A 22,980-nucleotide genomic window follows, 5' to 3' on the forward strand; every position below is an offset into this window, starting at 1 on the left:
TCCAGCAAATGGCCAAGTGTCCCAAGCCCGAATATCTATCGCCACTTCTATCCCCCATAGACAATCTAACCCACATTTTGAAAGGGATTTTGGTAAGGATAATAGAGGTAGCGAACTTGTTAGGCCCCCCTCAGGAGCTATCTCAGACAGCACAGAGCAGCCTGTCTGGCCACGTCCAGGGTCCAACAGGGGTAGCATATACACAAGGGGCCCCGTTTCTACAATTTATATGACCAAGGTCCCAAAAAATACCAGCTCCTACCGTTATGGAAGCCAAGAATCCCTTCTTAACAAAGTAATCCACTGGACAAGATATGTGAGGGGATGCAGGTCGGTAATACGGGAGGATGTGGCAAAAGTCACGAGGATCAAAAAAGATGGTTCACTGACAGACTGCATTGAGATCAAGGTATTCAATGTTGTAATTGCTGAAAACCTGGTGGCACTTGAATTTCGCACTCCCCCCCCCAGGGCATTCGGCAATTCAATTTCGCAACTCTCCATTATGGTCATCGGAGGGCGAAGGAATTGAGTCCGGCTTAAATATAGTGGACTGACTGGATATTACTTTAGCATCAGGCCCTGGTTTCAAAACCAAGGGGGGGAGAAAAGTTGATCCAGCCCCTAGTCCACACTACAGGGGGATTGGGCTAGAGGAGCCAGGGAGTTTAGTCCACACTACAGGGGGATTGGGCTAGAGGAGCCAGGGAGTTTAGTGGCCGATCACATCAAGCACACAAGCGTGGGAGGCACCGGAACTGGGGACAATAGTTCAGGGAATTTACGCTTTCTTTCCTGGAATATAGCTGGGCTGAAAAAAAGTTGCTGCTTCCTGAGTGGAACACATTTATAGATGGCCATGATATTTGTTTGTTTCAAGAGACTTGGAGTCTGGTACCCCTCCATAAGTCGGGGTTTGCCACATTTTTTATTCCAGCTACGAGATCAGGAAAAGGCCGTCCAGCAGGGGGGCTTCATATTTGGCTAAATATTTCCTTAAACTGGTCACCGTTTATGCATATGACCCCCTCAAACGATATCCTACATCTGACGGTGAAAGGCCCAAAAAATGGGTTTAACTTGGAAATATTTAATGTCTATGCTAGAGGGTCTTCTGGGGCACAATCCTCCCCTACTTTAGCAATATTGGGTAGAGAGTTATCCAATAATAACCCTAACTTAGTTGTTATTGTGGCAGGGGATTTCAACTGTACCTTTGAACCTCTCTCTACTGAGGATGTTATGGGTATTGGAGAGCAGGATACTAAATTTGCAATTCCCCCCCTCAGCCTAACTCCAATCAAGAAGTGGACTCAAAGGGCTATACAACTGAGTGCCCTTACACTGGAGTATAACTTAAGAGCTGTTAACGGTAGGACACGCTCTGATTCGAGTGGGGCCAATACATATAACAGACTCAGTTGTCCGTCAAGGATTGATTACATTTTGCTGGACATACGGCTTTGGCATGACTTCGTGGATATGGAAATCCTTCCATCCCAGGACAGTGACCACAATCCACTTTCTATGCTTATAAACAATAATTGGTTTGCTTCTAAACCTTACACTGCAACAAAATTGTCAACCAAAGAGGTAGCCCCCTCTCACTGTAATCGACGCCTTAAGTGGCACAGGGTCTCACATGAAGAGGACACACTATGCAAAATTAGAGTCCTCGTAGAGCAGAAGTCCCAGGAGCTTGACCTGCTCGGCGAACCCCTTATGGAAGCTCAGATCTCTCTTCTTACAAACTATTATCAAGATTTTATTGAAAAAAATGGGACTGTTTTTTACCATACCGGAGCCTCGTTCATATAGAAAAACCCCTGGGCCCTCTAATATGTGGTACTCAAGAGCTTGCAGGGAGAAGAGACGCACGTTAACAGCAGCTCTCCAAAGTAGCAATATTCTTTCTGTAAGACACGCCAGAAATGAGTACGCTAGGACCATTAAGGAAGCCAAGCGTACATGGGAAGAAGCGTATTGGCAGGATTTGAAGTCCGCTGCTCTTTTGAAAGATGCCACATTGTTTTGGGGACTGATTGAAAAGGTAGCCGCACGGGTGATGATTCGATCCCCAATCATATCACGGCACAGCAGTGGCACACACACTTCACCAGCCTATACAGTGTTGATAATAGACATCTACTCCTCAACAGCGATAAGCCCCCCTTATTCTCGGAAGATCCGCCATTAGAGGTGATCTCCTAAACTATTAGCCCGCTTGATTCTTTCAAGCTTAATGAGGTCTCCCTTGCTATCACAGGGCTAACATCTGGGAAGGCGGCTGGCCCCGATGGTATCCCTGGAGATCTTCTTCTTCACGATCTAAAACTATGGGCTAACTTCAATTTGCTTATATTGAATTTAATTGCCAGAGGTCACCCTGTCCCGGACTCTTGGAAAGGCGCCAAAGTGGTAGCCATATTTAAAAGGGGAATAGGGAGGATCCTGCCAACTATAGGCCGATTAGTTTAATCGATGTTATACAGAGGGTGGTTGGTAGGGTCCTCCTTTTGAGGGTCACGAGGTGAATGGAGGATGTTAAAGTACTTTCACACTGTCAGGCAGGCTTTAGACGTGGGGTGGGTACGATGGACCAGGTCTTTCGGTTTTTTATGATCTACTGGAAAGTGGTGGTCATTGGGAAAGGCAGTTTATATCTGGCCTTTATTGACCTTAAAACCGCATTTGACCTGGTCCCTCGTACCAAACTCTGGTCGGTGTGGTCTGATCTGGGTTTTCCACCGCTGATCCTCGATATCATCAAACGCCTCCATGAGGGGAACTATGCAAAAATTAGATGTAGCAATCAGGGCCAGTTAACAGAGAGGGTGGCGGTGGATAGGGGAGTTCGCCAGGGTTGTGTGATGGCCCCAACTTTGTTCTCTCTCTATATAAATGGGGTGGTTGATTACTTGAGAGAGGTTCCTTCGGATGCCCCAACCCTGACAGGGGAGAAAACCCCTACTCTCCTCTTTGCTGACGACACCCTTCTGATGTCAAAAAGCCCCAGTGGTCTTCAAAGGCTGCTTGATAGGTTTAGTCAGTTTTGCGAAGCACGGGGCTTAGTAATCAACACTTCTAAAACAAAACTAATGTTACTATCTCCATCCAAACGTTTTAGGAATGATATCTCACTTAATGGCATGCCACTAGACACCGTGGACTCTTTTGATTATCTGGGTATCAGGATCACTAATATGATGAAATGGACTGGCCATTTAGCTAAAATGCTTCTTAATCACAAGAGGGTGGCGGCAGTGATTTTAAGGAAACAACGGCTCTCTTTTAGCAAGCCAGTTGTCTCGGCCCTAAAGGTCTATGATGGGAAAGCTCTACCTTCAGCACTATATGGGGCGGAGATCTGGGGGTTTGAGAATACCTGCGATCTGGAGAAATCCGAGAATCACTTTTTAAGAGGTTTGGTCTCTCTGCCTTCTTCTACCCCCTTGATACCACTCCGCATGGACTTGGGCAAACGTTCCATCAGGGACTTAGCAAGACTACGCCCATTGCTTTATTGGGTCTGCCTGAGACGCACTCCTGAATGGCCAGTTATGCAGATGCACTGAATGAGATCATTAATTTAAACTCAGGCAATAAAATCAAATGGATCCGTAATTTAAAGCAGCTGCTACAGACATTGGATATGGGGAGGCATGGTCCAATCAGACTCCACCAACTAAGCAATTTATTAAAAAAGCCTACTGGGATTGGGTGAAGGGAGAGGCAGCTCGTAATTCCAACCGAGGCACCCTCACTAATCAGTTTTTCAAGCATAAGCTGGTGGCTAAATGTGAGCAGTATTTGGATTACATACAATGTCCTCGCGAAAGAACCCTCTTTATGAAGTTCAGGTTCGGAACTCTCCCGCTCAACACTCTGGTAGTGAGGTGGAAACACCAGATCTCATTATCTGCAAACTGTCGTGGCTGCTCCTCGCCCAATCGATTCCACACTTCCTCTTTGCATTCCCGGTTTATAGGGCGGCAAGGAGGAAGTGGCTCAGCCCTATCTGCAGAAATTTGGGCTTTGTGAACTATAGGGTGGCGTTACGTTGTTTTTTTAACCGATGTTTCCTCCCTGGTGGTAGTCTGTGGGCTGCCAAAATTTTTGGGTTGCGCCTGGTTGATACGCACTAAAATGTTAAGACCTCACAAGAGTTTGGATACTTGAGATATACGAGCATTTTGCCTTGTTCATGATGTGTTCTTTATTGTTCCATTTTGTATACACTTTATTCTTTTATTCAACTTTTTTATATAATACGCTGTATTATGACGAACTCATTTAGGCTGATTTGATATTGTTCATACTTTTATGATATTTTATATCAAATAAAGTGATATTCATTCATTCATTATTTGGCCGGATTAAATGTGTCTCTCCCTTGGATCCCAGCCTTTCCAGAATTCTTCACTTATCACCTGATGCCGTCTCTAGGCACCTCAGGGACATCCTCGACAGGATGCTCACGTCTGGTTATTTTCCTAAGGAATAGAGGACGGCCTCCGTTCTGCCTCTCCTAAAAAAGCCCAACGTAGTCAGTAGCGATAGAAATAATTACAGGCCTATCTTGCGTCTTCCCTTCCCTGCAAAGGTAGTGGCGAAGGCTGCGAACTCTGAGATTTCACATTTTATTAATAATAATTCACTTCTGGATGCCACCCAATTTGACTTTAGAAGCCAACACATGTTCTGTCTCTGATTACTGCCTCAGAAGAGATACGGCAAACCCTTGACACTGGTGGAAATGCTGCCCTGATCCTGTCGAACTCTCTGCAGCTTTCAACAGTTAACCAAAGCCTTCTTCACTTTACGGATCAGGGGCAAGGCCCTCAATCAATCAATCAATCAATCAATCCGCGCCTGGACCGCGCCTGGACCGCGCCCAGTGCCAGGACCCCTGGCCCCCGCAGACCCCAACCCACCCGCCTGACGTACGACACCGCCACCCTCAACGCACTCAACGCCGGCCGACTCCCGGGCTGCTACCAAGCCACCCCGAGACGCACCCACGGACCCTTCTGCTGCAACTCCTGCAAGTTCACCTGCATCCGGAACTGCACTACTCCAGCATCAACCAAGACTAAGACGAGCAACAGCAGCAGCCATCTGAAATGCATCCTGCTCAACACCCGCTCTGTCCACAGGCACGCCATCGAGCTCTGGAACCTGCTCGACACTACAGCCCCAGACGTCGCCTTCCTCACGGAAACCTGGATGAACGCCTCTTCAGCGCCCGATATCGCCATCCCAGACGGCTACAAGATCATCCGAAGGGACCGCATCAACCAGACCGGAGGAGGCATCGCCATCATCCACAGGAACACCATCCGCATCACGACCAACACCGACGACACCCTGACAACCGCCGAACACCTTCACTTCCAGGTCCACATCAACCCCAAGACCACCCTCAGAGGCACCCTCATCTACAGACCCCCGGGACCACGCACACAATTCAGCGAAGACATCGCCGACTTCATCAGCCCACACACACTCCTCTCCGCTGACTACATCCTCCTCGGGGACCTCAACTTCCACCTAGAGAACAACAACGACCGCAACACCACCACCCTGCTGGACAACCTCGCTAACCTCGGACTCAAGCAGCTGGTGACCACCCCCACCCACTACGCCGGACACACACTCGACCCCGTCTTCTCATCCAGCAAGGACATCGCCTTCAGCCACACCACCGGACTCCACTGGACGGACCACAGCTGCGTCCACTTCAGCTTCAGAAGGACCATGATCCACCACCACCAGCAACAGGTTGCACGCAGAAGCTGGAACAAGATCACAGCCAATCAGCTCGCGTCCTCCCTGAGCATGAACCCCCCCACCAGCACAACGGACCCAAGCCAGGCGGCCACCAACCTCACGAAGTGGATCAGCGACTGCGCAGACGACCTCGCCCCCCTGAGGACCCCGCCTAGCAGACACGGCAGCAAGAAGGCCCCATGGTTCACCGACGAAATCAAGAGCTCCAAGAAGCACTTCCGAGCCCTCGAGAGAACCTGGCGCAGAGACCCAACCCCGGACAACATGGCGGCCCTCAAGCTCGTCACCCGAAAGCACCACCAACTCATCCGCACCACCAAGAAAACTGCATTCAAGGACCGACTGGACAACAACGCACACAACAGCAAGGAACTCTTCAACATCATCAAAGAGCTCTCCAACCCCAACGCCGGAAACAACGACATCACCCCTTCGCAAGACCTCTGCAACTCCCTCGCCTCCTACTTTCACAACAAGATCGCGGACATACACAACAGCTTCAGCACTCAACCGACGCACGCCACGACCAAACCTCCGCCCCCCACCACCACCCTCCGCGCCTGGACCCCGATCAGCACCGAAGACACCGTCCGCACGATGAACTCCATCCACTCCGGATCTCCGACCGACCCCTGCCCTCACCACGTCTTCAACAAGGCCGACGCTATCATCGCACCCCACCTGCGGGACATCATCAACACCTCCTTCGACACCGCCACCTTCCCGGAGAGCTGGAAGCACGCCGAACTCAGCGCTCTACTGAAGAAGCCTTCAGCCGACCCCACCGAACTCAAAAACTACCGCCCCATCTCGCTGCTCCCATTTCCTGCTAAAGTCATCGAGAAGGCCGTCAACAAACAGCTGGCCGCCTTCCTCGAGACGGTCGGATCCCTCGACCCCTCGCAGTCTGGCTTCAGGGCCAACCACAGCACCGAGACCGCCCTGATCGCAGCCACCGATGACATCCGAGCGCTGCTCGACAACAGAGAAACAGCGGCCCTCATCCTCCTAGACCTCTCCGTGGCCTTCGACACTGTCTGCCACCGTACACTAGTGCAGCGACTCAGCAACGTCGGAATCCAGGAGAAGGCACTGGAGTGGATCATCTCCTTCCTCGCCGGAAGGACACAGAGAGTCCGCCTCCCCCCGTTCAGATCTGAAGCCACCGAAGTCATCTGCGGCGTTCCTCAAGGCTCCTCGCTCAGTCCAACCCTCTTCAACGTCTACATGATCCCCCTCGCAGACATCGCACGCCAGCACAACCTCAACATCATCTCCTACGCCGACGACACCCAGCTGATCCTCTCCCTCACCAACGACCCCGCCACCGCCAGAGCCAACCTTCACGAAGGGATGAAAGAGGTAGCCGAATGGATGAAGAGCAGCCGCCTGAAACTGAACTCGGACAAGACGGAAGTCCTCATCCTGGGATCCTCACCCTCCGCCTAGGACGACTCCTGGTGGCCCCCCGCCCTAGGCAACGCACCCAAACCAACAGACCACGCATGCAACCTGGGCTTCATCCTGGACTCCTCCTTCTCCATGACCAGACAAGTCAACGCCGTCTCCTCGTCGTGCTTCAACATCCTGCGCATGCTACGTAAGATCTTCCGGTGGATCCCCACCGAGACCAGGAAGACGGTCACCCAGGCCCTCGTCACCAGCCATCTGGACTACGGCAACTCCCTCTACGCCGGAACCACCGCCAAACTCCAGAAGAGACTCCAGCGGATCCAGAACGCCTCAGCACGACTCATCCTGGACTTCCCCCGTCGCAGCCACATCTCCGGTCACCTGAGAGACCTGCACTGGCTCCCGGTCAACAAGAGAATCACCTTCCGACTCCTCACCCGTGCACACAAAGCCCTACACAACCAAGGCCCAGGATACCTCAACAGCCGCCTCAACTTCTACGCCCCCAAACGCCAGCTTTGATCGACCGGCCACGCCCTCGCCGCCGTCCCCCGCATCCGAAGAGCCACCACAGGGGGACGGTCCTTCTCCTTCCTCGCCGCCAAGACATGGAACTCCCTCCCGACCCACCTCCGCCTGAACCAGGACCACCTCGCCTTCAGGAAGCAACTCAAGACCTGGCTGTTCGAGCAGTAGCGGACCCCCCTCCCCCAGCGCCTTGAGACCCTCTGGGTGAGTAGCGCGCTATATAAATACTTTGATTGATTGATTGATTTGGCTTTGCAATGGTGTCCTCTGCTGATGACACTCACATTGTGGGGTCTGTGGCCAGCAATTCTGATGACACTGCAGTGTATGCTACAAGTCGGTAGCTGGATGTCAAAAAACTGTCTACAACTGAACTCGGGTAAAATCAAGGTTCTGCTTTTTGGCAGGAACACATTGTTCTGGTCCCCCACCTGGTGGCCACAGGAGTTGGGGTGCTCCCTACCCCGATTACCAGAGTCATAAATCTTGGTGTATACTTTGACAACAAACTCTTTTGAAGGAAACGTACATTTGGTCAATTCCTCCCGTTTTTTCATACTCCGAATCCTCAGGAAAATATTTTCCTTTATCCCTTCTGACTTACGGAAAGTGCCTGTGGAATCGGGGATGCAGACAGCTCTGCCAGAGCTTCTCCCAAACAAGGTAAGAAGCATGCACAGCATTGTGCCCCCCCCCCCTTCCCCTAGCCCAAATCCCCAATTGGGCTATGTGAATCCCACTCCAGTACAGGTTTTTTATCAGACCAGCAATGCATTATGGGAGATGTAGTTAGTGAAACCCCTATCATGACAGGAATCGCACTGAACAACAAGGCATGTGACACATATCAGCGATAAGCTGGCAGAGGACAATGAGATAGTGTGGCAGAAATGTATTTTAATTTTTGCAATGCAGGGCTGCAGGTACACTGAGCTAATGTACAATTTCTGTCCACAGGCGAGACATCACACAGGACTGCTCAGGACAATGGAGAAAGGGCACCCCGGAAGGACATCACAGAGAAGGCCAGTACGAGTGCAGGACACACAATACCACCACAGCCAGCCTCACCACCCTTTGTGCCTTTCTTGCCGACGGTGCCGTCATGGCAGTTTCCGGCTCTGAGGGTTTCGACGCCATTCGTGGAGTCCCCGGCGCTGTCTGGTGGACATTCCTCTCGGCCGCGTGCCTCCTTCGACGCTAGCTCCAGAGATGTCGGCACTGCGTGTGTTGCCGCCGACGCCAATTCCTAGACTTCGATCAAGGAGAGAGGCGCAGAGAGTGCTTGAGGAGGAGCAGAATCAAAGACAGGAAGTGGAAGAAGGTGAAATAGAGGAATCAGCGGATGATTTTGAAGGCATACAGGACGCAAGGGGGATGGACACTTCTCCTGAGTGGGAGCTTTCATCTGTAAGGGCTTCTCCACCTCAAGAGGTAGCCCCATACCATAATGTAATAAGAAAGGCGGCAGAGCTTTTGGACTTACAGTTACCAACAGCTGAGTGTAAGCCAAATTTGCTCACTGAGGTTCTTCATTCGCCTTCATCAATAGATGAACCTTTGTTTCCTTTTAATGAAGCCTTGACTGATCCAATTCTGGAGGTAAGGTGAAAACCACTCTCTTCTCCTGCGGTGTCTAAACCGGTGGCAAGAAGATATAGAACTGCTCCAGAGGATCCTCTTTTTCTGACTTCTCATCCTTCTCCAGAAAGGTTGGTGGTGCAGGCGTCCTGCTCTAAACAGTCTTTGGGTGCTTTTCCCCAGGCTCTTGCTGACAGGGACTCTAAAAAACTGGTGCAGTCAGCTAAGAAAGTCTTTTCATCTTCAAGCATGGCTCTTAAGTCTACCAATGCTACCCTTTTGTTGAGACGTTATATTCATGCCTTGATGGACTCGGCTAAGCAATTGGCACCCAAGTTGCCCTATGAGGAGATGGGAAATTTTATGGAGGTTCTTACTGATGCTCAGGCTGCTGCTAGATTGGTAATTCAATCTGGCCTGGATACGGCAGATTCTGTGGCCAGAGTCATGGGTTCTTTCATTGCTACAAGGAGGCAGGCCTGGCTTAAATCCTCTGGTTTTCCTCCGTATGTTCAAGCTTCTCTGGTTGATTTGCCCTTTGATGGGTCGAAGCTCTTCGGGGAGAAGGCTGATTCTGCACTTCAGAAGTTTAAAGATAGCAGGGCCATGGTAAAATCCTTAGGATTGCAATCCCAGTCAAGAGGATTTACTTATAAAAGGTATTGTGGTTTTGGAAAGTTTTCCTTTCGCAGTTTGTGTCAGCCACAACAACAGCAACAGCAAAATCTGCTCTATAAGTCCTATAGAGGAAGAACCAGAGGATGCCAACGTGGTTCTACCCGTAATCGCTCCTCCTCCTCCTCTTCTACTTCCCCGTCTCCCCCTGGTAATGCAGGAAAGCAGCCCTAGATCCCCCATCCTGGATCATGTAGGCCCTGTAGGGGGTCGGCTGTCTCATTTTCTTCAGGGTTGGGAATCGGTCACATCAGACCTTTGGGTTTTAAATATTGTAGAGAATGGGTATGCCCTTACCTTTCGGGAATTTCCTCCACCTTTCCCACCTTTCTCTCTTTGCCAACGTTCTCCTTCAGAAAGAAGTTCTTGTGCTTTTACGGAAAGGTGCGATAAAGGTGGTTCTGGAGCGGGAGAGGGGTCAGGGATGCTACTCCCAGTATTTCTTGATCCCCAAGAAGGACGGCAGGTTACGTCCGATCCAGGACCTCAGGATTTTGAATGTTTACCTCAGACAGGAGAAATTCAAGATGTTGACCCTTGTGCAGGTTCTTTTGGCACTGCAGCAAGAGGACTGGGTGGTGTTGATCGATTTACAGGATGCGTATTTTCACATTCCCATCTTGATGTCGCACAGGAAGTATCTCTGTTTTACGGTGAGGTCACAGCACTACCAGTTTGCGGTCCTTCCGTTTGGTCTTACTACTGCACCTCGAGCCTTCACGAAGGTGATGGCAGTGGTGGCGGCACATCTCAGAAGGTCGGGGATTCCAGTTTTCCCTTATCTGGGCGACTGGCTGCTCAAAGCGGAGTCGCCAGAGATGGTGCTTCCTCATCTGCATGTAACAACTCAACTGTTGTTCAAGTTGGGCTTTTCAATAAATGTGCCCAAATCTCACCTGGTGCCCTCTCAGTGCAACCTGTTTATAGCGGCGGTACTGGATACTTCTGTGTGTCAAGCTTTTCCTCCTCCTCAAATAATTCTTGACATTCAGGAGATGATTCCTTTGTTTCACAATGGAGCGGTTGTTCCAGTCCTGAAGGTCCTTTGCCTGCTCGGTCTGTTCGCTTCCTGCATACTGTTGGTCAGTCATGCACGCTGGCACATGAGGGCGCTCCAGTGGTGCCTACGCAGGCAGTGGTATCAACACAACGGAGATATCAAGGAGTCAGTCAGGTTCTCCAGAGAAGCTGCAGCAGAGCTGACTTGGTGGAGTGTGCAGGGCAACCTGACTCAAGGAAAGCCCTTTCAGTCTCCTCCACCTGTGGCTACAGTGATCACGGATGCCTCCACTCTGGGGTGGGGTGCTCATCTGAAGGATCTGGAGGTCAAAGGTCTCTAGAGGAAAGGTTGCTTCACATCAACCTCCTGGAATTGCAGGCCAAACGTTTGGCACTAAAGGCTTTCCTTCCTTCCCTTCGTGGTCAGTCGGTTCAGGTCCTGACGGACAACACTATCGCGATGTGGTACATCAACAAACAGGGAGGTGTAGGGTCGTACCGTCTATGTCGAGAGGCTCTGCGACTCAGGTCCTGGGCACAGAACCATCAGATTTGTGTGTTTTCAAATCATCTGGCTCGTGTGCTAAATGTTCGTGCGGACAGTCTCAGTCTGCATTACTCAGCCGATCACGAGTGGAAGCTTCATCCGGAGGTGGTTCATCCCATCTTTAAGATGTGGGGGACTCCTCGGTTGGACCTGTTTGCCACTCACGAGAACGCACACTGCCCGTTGTTCTGCAGTCTTCAGTATCCAGTGCAGGAAGCGTTGGGGGACGCCTTTCAATTGAATTGGAGTTCTCAACTCATTCACGTGTTTCCTTCCATACCCTTGAGTCCTCTGGTTCTGAGGAAGATTCGCCGAGACCGGGCCCAGGTCATATTGATTGCCCTGGATTGGCCATGAAGGGTGTGATACACAAATCTACTTCACCTCTCATCGCACCCGCCGCTCCGTCTCCCTCTCAGGGCAGACCTCCTCTCGCAGTCGCAGGGGCAGGTTCTACACCCCCACCTCCAGAGCCTGCACCTTCATGCCTGGAGATTGAACGGGGCAACCTGAGTTCTTTCTCTCTCCCACCGGATGTAGTGGATGTTATCTTATCGTCCAGGTGACACTCCACTAAGTCTAATTACTCTTATGGATGGTCAAGATTTGTTAAATGGTGTGGGGAAAGATCCATTGATCCTTTAAAGGCCCATTTGTTGAATGTTCTTGAGTTTTCACTTTTCTTGGCTCAGCAGGGATGTGCTGTGGCTACTGTTAAGGGACATTTGTCGGTTCTTTCGGCCTTTGTTTGTTTGCGGGATCAGCCATCCTTATTTAAATCTCCCATAGTTTTGAGGTTTATTAAAGGCCTCACTAATAGTTTTCCTCCTACACCTTTCGTGATGCCTCAATGGGATTTGAATCTTGTTTTAACTTTCTTAATGGGTTACCCATTTGACCCCTTACATAGTTGTCCTTTGAGGCTTTTGTCTATTAAGACGGTCTTTCCTGTGGCTATTACCTCAGCAAGGAGGATAAGTGACCTTCAGGCTCTTAGTTCGAAACCCCCGTTTTTAACCATACATGCTGAAATGATGGTCCTCAGGACCAGGGATGGTTTTCTGCCTAAGGTGGTCACTCCCTTCCATCTAGGGCCGTCCATTAATCTGCCTGTGTTCTATCCTGACCATACATGCTGAAAAGATGGTCCTCAGGACCAGGGATGCTTTTCTGCCTAAGGTGGTCACTCCCTTCCATCTAGGACAGTCCATTACCCATCTTGTATTCTATCCTCCCCCTCACCCTTCCAAGGAGGAGGAGAGACTTCACCGCCTGGATCCTAAAAGAGCAGTGAGCTTTTATTTGGACAGAACTATAGACTGGCGAGTGGACGATCAGCTCTTTGTGGGCTACGGTGGATGAAGGGCAAGGCAGTGCACAAGCGCACTTTATCCAGATGGATCATTTTGTGCATCAAAATCTGCTACGTCCTGGCTGGTAAGGAACCTCCAGAAGGTATTAGAGCTCATTCCACCATGGCCAAGTTGTCTACTCCTGTTTTGGCTAGAGGTGTACCTGTAGCGGACATTTGTAAGGCAGCGACTTGGGCCTCCCTCCACACTTTCGCAAAGCATTATTGCTTGGACTCCGAAATGAGGAGGGAGGGCCACTTTGCGCGCTCTGTTCTGCAGGACTTTTTGGTATAGAAGGGTGGACACCCGCCTCCGGGAGTGGGACTGCTGTGGGAATCTATTCATAACGTGAGGAATCCACAGGCAGATGTATCCATCAGAAGAACAAGTTACTTACCTTGGGTAACGTGTCAGGCAGACACTGTATCCACCAGAAAAAGCATTACCGAAGGTAAGTAACTTGTTCTTTACTCCCAACAAGTGCTTTCACAAATATTTTTTTTAATATACAACATGCAAAATACAAAAACAAGATTTACCAAAAAAATAGGAAAGTGAAAGCACGCCATGCGCTTTGTGCCTGCCTGCAGTGGGAATCAGCGCTCGCCATTGTGGGAAGGCAGGGGGTCATCTGTTTTCACTCAGCCACGTGTTTATATTTGCATCGCGCTTTCACTTTCACTTTAAGTGAAAGCACCATGCAAAAATATACACGGGCTGAGTAAAAACAGAAGGCCCCCATAAAGATACGAAATTGCTTTGCGACAGCCCCAAAGCAGTCGAGCCTGTCCGGATGGGCCGAATAAAAAGGCGAAAGGGCAGTGGCTACAAAACCCCATTCCCAATGGCAGGCCACCGTTTAGCATAAATGGTGACGCAAGCCAATGAAAATGAGGGGCGGGGCTTCGAGTCTCCTTCTCAAATCTCCTCTCTTACTATAGCTCTCACCGAGCGAGCAGCGCATGCGCTGCAATGCTAGGCGAGACCTAAAAAAGGATTGAGTTCAAATCTTCATGCATTGCATTCAAGGCACCGCATAACTCCAGTCCAGAATACCTTAGTCAACGCTTCCACTAGTACGTCACTAAAAGATCACTGCCCATATCTTATACATCCAATCTCATTATACCTACGGTCAGAAGGGCTCCTTGGGGATGCAGAAGCTTTGTAGCCTGCACAGCTAGGCTGTGGAATTCTAGGCCACCTGATCTCAAGAAAAACATCAGTTCTGCTCTTGTTCCATAAATCATTCAATAACCTGCCTTTCCAACCAGAAGCGCTTCTTGACTGAAGCTTCCAGTTCATTCTATCTTTTGGCTTCTTTCCTTCTTCTTCATCTGAGTATCCTGCGCCTAGACACCTTTGGGTAGCAGAGCGCTCCACAAATCTAAACTTCATTTAATTTCATCTTCCTTCCAGGCAGGATGTCTGTCAGCTGTGCCTTGTGTGGATCTTCCTTCCAGGCAGGACTTCTGTCAGCTGTGCCTTGTGCAGATCTTCCTTCCAGGCAGGATGTCTGTCAGCTGTGCCTTACGCACATCTTCATTCCAGGCGGGACATCTGTCAGGTGTGCCTTGTGCAGATCTTCCTTCCAGACAAGGGCTTCTTTCCTCAATGATCAGTTCAAAAGTCGGGAGAGCTAGAACTGATCTAGGCCATCTTCTTTATTGGAGTTCTACTGGTCATGCCACAGAGCTCAAGCTCTGAAATGAAGGAGAGTCTGGATATTCTGAGCTCCGTAGAACATTAAGACAGTTCTACCGCATTCAGCACACACTACGAGACTCCAAGAGTCAACACTACAAGTGGTGCTCCAAGGTTTAATTCAACACCTGTATCTAAACATCCCCTGGCAAATGCCAACTGGAGAATAAACATCCTGCCTGCACCAGCAGAGTGCAGAAAGCTTTTCAAGCCCCTCGAGGTACATGGGCTTTCTCTATCTGTCGTAAATGAAGAAGTTAAACCTTGGTAACATTTTGGACAAGGTCCTCCATTTTCTATCAGAATGTAACTCATCCTGCGCAGACACAAACCCTCAAGTCCGTATTGCATGAAGGTGGGTGGTTCTCACCCAAAAGAGGGCCCTCCACAAATTGCTGACATTTTCTTACACCCCCTGGACAGCCATGGCAACACACAGACCAACTACACCCCCTCGGGGATCACCTGTCCACCTGCCAGGATGATGACTCGGATCTTTCAACCTTCTATGTTACGGTCTTTGGAACGGCGCGTCTCTGGGATTCGAGGAAGCTCCACACTCAGTGAGCTGAGAGTTGCCATGTAAAACCATCTCATGAGAGTGGAAGAAAAGAACAATAAGTGACACGCACTGCACAGAAGTGTAAATAAATCTACCATTATCATTCCATGTACCATTGTCCTACTGCTGATGTTTCGACATGGATGTTTTGCTGTCTATCACAGCAGCTTCTTCGTTTAAAATCTTACTCAGCAGTTTGTTTTCCATCATACCTACTTACCTATGCACTGTTTCTGACCCTACGACATCTCTGGCAGACATGCTGTGCGGTCTGTTGCTACATAAATAGGAGGTAGATTGCTACTGCAGGAAGAGTGCAGTGTCCTTGCAGTCAGATGCACTTGATTGGAATGAAAGGCACCATGTTTGTTAGAAAAGCTGCAACTATTAGAATAATAACATACCAAGAGCAGCGCATACAATGCAATAACACAGACCGGGTACTAGAAAAACGTGACGCAAACAATGCAATAACACGGGCCAGGCAATAGGAGAATCTGATGCAAACAATGCAATAACACAGGTCATGCACTAGAAAAACGTGACGCAAACAATGCAATAACACAGACCAGGCACTAGGAACACGTGATGCAAACAACGCAATAACACAGGTCATGCACTAGGAACACATGATGCAAACAATGCAATAACACAGGCCACGCATTGGGAGAATCTGAGGCAAACAAGTCAATAACACAGGCCAGGCACTAGAAGAATCTGATGCAAACAATGCAATAACACAGACCAGGCACTAGGAGAATCTGATGCAAACAATGAAATAACACGGGCCAGGCAATCGGAGAATATGACGCAAACAATGCAATAATACAGACCAGGCACTAGGAGAATCTGACAAAACAATACAATAATACAGACCAGGCACTAGGAGAATCTAATGCAAACAATGCATCAACACAGGCCAGGCACTAGGGTTGATGCAGTCAATGCAATACCACAGGCCAGGCACCAATGGGATTGCACCCAGTGGAGTTACTAACAGAAAGTGTTCAGTGTCCACCAGCAGGAAAAGTTCTATTCTGTCTCTAAGTTCTCTTGACAGATGAGCATGTAATAGGTGGCAGGATCCAGGGTACTGTGTGGACAAGAGGGTGGGAGGGCAAAGACTAGTTTCATATAGACTGAAGCATGAGCAAAATGAGCAAAATTTCAAGGAAGTATTAACATACAGTAAATAATGCAGTCAGTTTTTATTTTTGAATCACTGACAGAATATCGACGGACAGAAAATCGACCTACAAAAATATCGGGACCAAAATTTCTAAGTCAAGAACATCGACATCCTATCTACATTAAGGTAAGTAAAAAAATATCGAAACAAAATTATCGGTCAAAAATATCGTTGTTAAAAATATTGGTTTTTTTTTAAAGTTAAAAAAAAAATGTAAAATAACTAAATATTATATATAGTTAAAAGAAACATACTTAAAAATATTTTTAAATATTTAAAAATAACTAGTATATATAATGTAAAAATAAATTAAATATATACATGTAATATATATTCTTCCCAAAGATGCCCATGCAATAGAGACGCACTCCTCCAGCCGGTGATTTATCACAAACCTTTTATTTCACAAGAACAGGCATTTTCATTCCAATTCTTTCATCCTCCTGCCTGACGCGTTTCAGAGCATTCAAGCTCTTTCTTCAGAGGCTTTTTGACTGCACACGATGTCTTTGGCTCCCACAGTTCCCTGGGTTTTCACCTTTTATTGGCCTCCGGTGTGCCTGCTTTAATGCATTTCATACTGATGCACGCCGGAACTTGTGGTTTGGCTCAAATTTAAAAGGTGAAAACGCAGGGAACCCTATTCCCCTATAAACCCACAACCCACTCTAATACTAAAACGCAAAGTTTACATAAAAATATTTTAATATTTTCTAAAAATTTCATACATACATTTAAAAATATATCAAATACATTACAATAAATATTAAACACATACATATAAAATACATACTAAAATACATAACACTAATATAAATGGCGATATTATTACCAACTAGATTTTTGCTAACGATATTACTTACATCGATATTACTTACATCGATATTACTGACTTCGATATTTCTTACATCGATATTAAATAAAACGATATTCCTTACCTTAAGGTCGATATTATGGTCACCGATATTCTTGCTGTCGATATTCTGTACCTACGATATGAAAAACTTGATATTAAGGTAGGTCGATATTACAACATCGATATATTGACTGTGCACCGTTTTTTTTACGCCAGGTATGGGATATTACGTACCAAGTGGTGTCAGAGAGATTATAATCTTCCCTACAAGGGTCATCTGCTTTACAAAAAATTTCAATACGAGGAGTGTCTCTAAAAAGCAGCGGCGGGGCATGCAGTGAGAGGAGAGAATGAAGATTGTCACTAACATTATGGAACAGCATACAACTTTAGAGGCTACGTAGATACAAGGGAGACACCTGAAATGGGCTCTTCACCTCACATGAATCCAGTACACAAAAGCGCCTTTACACACAGACCAAACATCCTTGGTGGGTCCGAGGGGAGACGGAAGGGCTCAGAACACAAACATAGAAGGAAGAGCTCGTAGGTGTTCAGGGACACGTTACTGGAAACTGACTACTCTAGTTAGTAGTGTCATGGACTGTTTTGGGGACGATAGTCCCCTACAACAAGCAGCTTTTGCTCCACGACTAAAAGAAAAGGTCTCAACCTTCTTACATAAAAATATTGGTGGGAAGGCACTTAGAAATATGCTCAATACATCTAGCAAATGATGTAAAAAAAAACCTTGACACAACCCATAACGAGTTGGGCAATTCACTGGTGTGTGCGCGCACCACCACCAGAAGTAACATCTAATCCCGGCTTTACCACTTTACCTAAAGATGCTGGAAATAGACACCAAATGTTAGTTCTCTACAGGGCCACTTTACAGGTCCTTATCCTGGGATTGTAGTCCCTCGGCTGCTACCTCCCAATCTCCACCACCTCACGTGTGGTTTACTGCACTAGGAAACTGTGCAACCAGGAGACTCTGGGCCCGATTCACAGAACTAACTTAAGACAAAATCCTAAACTTACTACCATTTTGGTATTCACAGAAGGCACTTACTCATTTTGGTATTCACAGAAGGCACTTACTCATTTCGGTATTCACAGAAGTTAGGAGTCCTAACTTTAGGACTCCTAAACTGAGAAAAATACTAATTTTAAGACTTTCGGTATTCACAGAAGGCATTTAGGAGTCCTAAAGTTAGGACTCCTATCTTCTGTGAATACCGAAGTGAGTAAGTGTCTTCTGTGAATACCAAAATGAGTAAGTGCCTTCTGTGAATACAAAAATGGTAGTAAGTTTAGGATTTTGTCTTAAGTTAGTTCTGTGAATCGGGCCCTGCGTGGATAACCCTGACCTACCAATTTGTGAAATAGTGAGCTTCAGGAATCACTCAGTAAATGTATGCCTCTCCCCCATTTATGTCCCAGATCGGGGGTGTTTATACCCATCCTAAAGATGAAAGTAAAACTGTGGTTTTAAAAATGGGCCCAGACTGTGGTGGTGCGTCTTTAACTAAAGATTCATTCCGGTGGCTCCTGGAATGTTGTTGCCACTTTGCCAGGAGTGCTGCTGATGCGTTGCCAGGAGTGTTGTTGATGCGTTGCCAGGAGTGTTGTTGATGCGTTGCCAGGAGTGTTCCCAGCAGTTACATTCCTGGTGCCGTTGGGTGAGTGGTTAATAAATCTTACCCTTAGCCAACCGATGACACGAGAGTTTGATTACCACATCAACATTACCTCTGGGTGGGGTACACAGCGCCCACTCTCATGGACTATTCACCAGAATATAACGTGGCCAAGTAATAACCTTTGGAAAAAGTAGTTCTGCGTTCATCAGATTTAAACTGTTTAGTACTAGGCAAATCCTACTCTTTCTGTGCCTCTGTCCCCTGATCTGACAATGTCTGCACCTCGAAGGAGTGTCGCGAGCGCGTGCCAGAGGCAAGGGCACGGAGCGTTAAACAGGCTTCCCGTTCCTTACACCAGAAAGAGAATGCCTGGGTATGCATGCGCTGCAAGTGAAGGGCCACTAGAGGGCAAGCGGAAAGATCGGCACTACAATCCCCAGAAGCCTGGAATGCGACGGACAGGAAGTCGACTCCGGCGCTCCGGCAGCACGAAAACTACAAAGCCCCTCTTCCTCAGAGGATCGGGGCTTGACAAACTTCCCAGCGCTCTCTGGGGCCTAGCCGAGAAGTCCTCCCGCCGGATTACCATGTTGCGGAGCTCTATTTGGTTACGCTGCCTTCTCACGCGTCCCTGTTCTTCTGCGTCCCTGTGGTCCTGTTTTGCCCACCACCGCTTTGCATCCACCGCCTCTGAGACTCGGCCAGCGGAAGGTATTCCCCGCCGGAGTGCCGAGTTTCAGGGTATTTCCATTTCCTGGCTGCCTTCGGAGGACGGGGGAAATCGCCTTCCAAACCCTTGAGCATCCAGACGCCAGGATTACCTCATCAGTTAATTAACTGGGGCGGTTCTTGATCTGCTCGGCAAGACGTCAGCAGCTCTCTGCGCTCGCAGTGATCAAGTATTTAGGTTTTGTTTTCGAGGGGAATTGTGCAGGAGCGCTTCCTTTGTTTTGGTCCCTGTATGAAGAAGGGATTTTTTCCTTGTGCTGATTTTGGTTCTCGAGACAAAAAAACATGTGCTGATTGAAACAGCATGTTTTACTACCGGGATTCTTGACTGCAACTTTACGTCTTCTCCTGTATGCACGGACAACGGCATCCTGAAGTATTCTTTGTATTGGCTGCTGCGAGGTGCAGCGTGTGAGTGAGATTGGTCTTTCCATGTGTTTGGGGCAAATGGGTTGCTGCATTGTGTTTCTCTGATTCCCGTTTTCTTGTCTCATTTCCCTCTGCAGTTGTCTCTGCTGAACTCCCACGCTCCTGTACTGATGTACCATGAATGATAAACAGAAGCAGATCTAGGAGCAACCAGTGGGTCCGCAGTGTTTGTTATTTTATCCTCTCCCCTTTTTCCCCAGGGCGCATTCGTTCATAGTGGTGTTCGCTTCACCCTGTGGGGGGCTGCGCCCAGGGGAGTAGGGGGACCTTACTGCCTGACATCGTTCCTGCTGATACTCTTCTAAGGTTAGTGGCTACATTACTTCCTTGCTACTAACTCCGTGACAGATTGTCAAGCCCACGATTATTGTCAGCCCGGGCGATGGACACTAACGTGGTGTTGGCCTCGCTGTTGGAGAGCCTTTCGGCTCTACAGCAGGAGGTACATACTTCACGCCAAGAAACCCAAGAATTAAGAGCCGAGATGGGGACCCTACGTAGGGAGGTGGCGGGCATCTCCAGGAGTGGAAAGACCTCCACTTCGGGTAAGGGCTCGTATATTAAGGACTGGACTCTTCCCCCACCTGCATCATCCCCCGGGGTGGGATCACAGAGTACATGTTTTTTCTCTGCACCAACAGCGAACCCACCGTCCCAAGGGGGCACTCCCACCGTTCATGCAATACAGAACCCTGGTATCCCCTTGGCACCACCAGAAGTTTCCATGGCGACCCGAAGAAATTTGAGACCTTCCTCAATCAGAGCCGACTCCATTTTTTATGCAAACCAGCCATCTTTCATGACGACGCATCCAAGACGTCGTTCATGATGTCCTACATGGGGGGCAACGCTGCTAGCTGGACGATACCGTTGATGGAGCGGAACGATCCGGTACTGCATGACTTCAAGAACTTTTGTGTGGAAATGCGAAAGCTCTTCGATCAAAAAACGCATATGATGACTCTGGATAGGGAGCTGCTTACCCTTCGACAAGAGGCACAAGACCTGCTGACCTACATTACGACATTCAATCGCCTTTTGGTTGAAACCGACTGGCCACCGGAAAAACAGACAACACTTTTTTATCAAGGACTTCGTAGTGAACTGAAGGACGTCCTCTCCCAAGTGGTACAACTGCATCAAACCTGTGAGGAATTAATTGAACTAAATGTTCAGCTAGATCATCGAGAACAAGAACGAAATGGGGACAGAAGCCGAGGAGAATCCCGTCCTTTCGTTCCCAGATCCCGACCTGCCCAGGAAGAAACCTCCAAGACGTTGGACGGATCCGAGCCCATGCAAGTCGTGGGAATCCGTGGCCCGCTTACTTCCGAGGAGAGAGAAAAAAGAAGACAACAAAAACTGTGTCTGTATTGTGGGAAAAGCGGGCATTTTATTAGAGAATGCCGAGCCCGGGCTAGGGGTCCCGACAGAGGTGTTGCTTCAAGAACGCAAGCAACCACCCAACAGGAGTCAGAAAACTAAAGAGCCCAAGAACGGACGGGATCACCGCCTTGGGTTCAGGTTCAGACACGGTCCCTGCAAGTCTAGCCAATACCATCCAACCAGCAGTGGCACATATGTCAGTGAGTGTCACATTATGGATCACCACTGCTCCTCCTCTTAGCGAATCTGCTCTGCTGGACTCTGGAGCCACAGGGAACTTCATCGATCAACAGTACGCAAAGAAAATCGGCGTCCCCTGTGAACGAAAGAAAACCCCTGAGATAGGGAAGGCAGTGGATGGGAAGCCCTGACTTCTGGATCTGTCAAATGCCATACCGTTCCTCTCACCATGCGAGTCGGTACGGATCACAATGAAACCATACAATTTGATCTCATCGATGCTCCCCATTTTCGCCTTATCCTCGGCATGCCCTAGTTAACACTGCATGATCCTGTTATCAGATAGACGGAACGCACCATATCCTTGACATCCGCGTTCTGTAGAGAGCATTGCACCAACCAGTGCACGTTTCAGGAAGCCACCATCAAAACTCAGGCGGAGTTGTTGGCCACTGGATGTAAAGAAATCGGATACTGCTGCTCTACCTCATTACCGAGGAATATGGCGACTACAAAGAGGTCTTCAACAAACAAAAAGCTACTCAGTTACCACCTCATCAACCCTACGACTGTCGTATAGATCTCGTCCCAGGAGCAGACATCCCATGCAGCAGGGTGTACGCCCTCACAGAACCCAAGACACACTACCTTAAGTCCTACCTGGAAGAGAACCTGGCTTCCACATCCCCAGCATCCTCGCCTCTCTTTTTTATTTCGAAGAAGGACTGTGATGAGCTCAGGACGTGCATTGACTACCGAGCAATCAACAAGGTGACAGTCAAGAACAGGTACCCTTTACCCCTGATACCGGTATTGCTGGACCAACTAAAAGGCGCACGTATTTTTACCAAGCTGGACCTGCGGGGGGCCTATCACCTGGTATGGGTCAAGACAGGTGATGAATGGAAGAAAGCATTCAGGAACAAATACGGGCTATATGAGTACCAGGTGATGCCTTTCGGGTTGTGCAACGTCCCCGCAGCCTTCCAATACTGTATGGATAAGGTATTGCGAGGACTGTTGGACACAAGCTGTATCGTCTACATTGACGACATCCTTGTATATTCAGACAACCTTCCAGACTATATTCTCCTCATAAAAGCAGTGCTAGACAGACTCCGAACACACTTGTTATATGCCAAACTAGAGAAATGTCTGTTACATGTCAAAGAAGTTGCCTTTCTGGGGTACATCATCAACGCATGAGCTTTCCAGATGGACATGGGGAAGGTAGAGGCCATAACAGGATGGAAGGCACCCCATCATGTGAAATCAGTGCAGAGCTTTCTGGGGTTTGCAAACTATTATAGACGCTTCATCAAGGATTTCTCCAAAGTGATCCACCCCATCTCCAGTCTGCTACGAAAAAACACCCCGTCTACTTGGAGCGCAGAAGCAAACAACGCATTCGAGA

At 48.5% G+C, this 22,980-nt stretch overlaps 1 protein-coding gene across 3 annotated transcripts in view; it reads right to left on the minus strand.

Moving 5' to 3' along the window:
• The window catches only part of LOC146839166 (uncharacterized), a 78,049-nt gene that overhangs the window by 32,245 nt on the left and 22,824 nt on the right, over window positions 1–22,980 (minus strand). The window contains exon 2 of one of the 3 annotated variants that reach the window (XM_085603182.1): window positions 17,279–17,329. The exons of 1 other annotated variant lie outside the window; for it this stretch is intronic. The gene's annotated coding sequence lies outside the window, so the exon portion shown is untranslated. The remainder of the gene's footprint in view (window positions 1–17,278; window positions 17,330–22,980) is intronic. One more of the 3 variants, XM_085603181.1, reaches the window with a different exon arrangement.

Source organism: Triturus cristatus, chromosome 4_2 (genome assembly GCF_964204655.1).
Source record: "Triturus cristatus chromosome 4_2, aTriCri1.1, whole genome shotgun sequence".
NCBI lineage: Eukaryota > Metazoa > Chordata > Amphibia > Caudata > Salamandridae > Triturus > Triturus cristatus.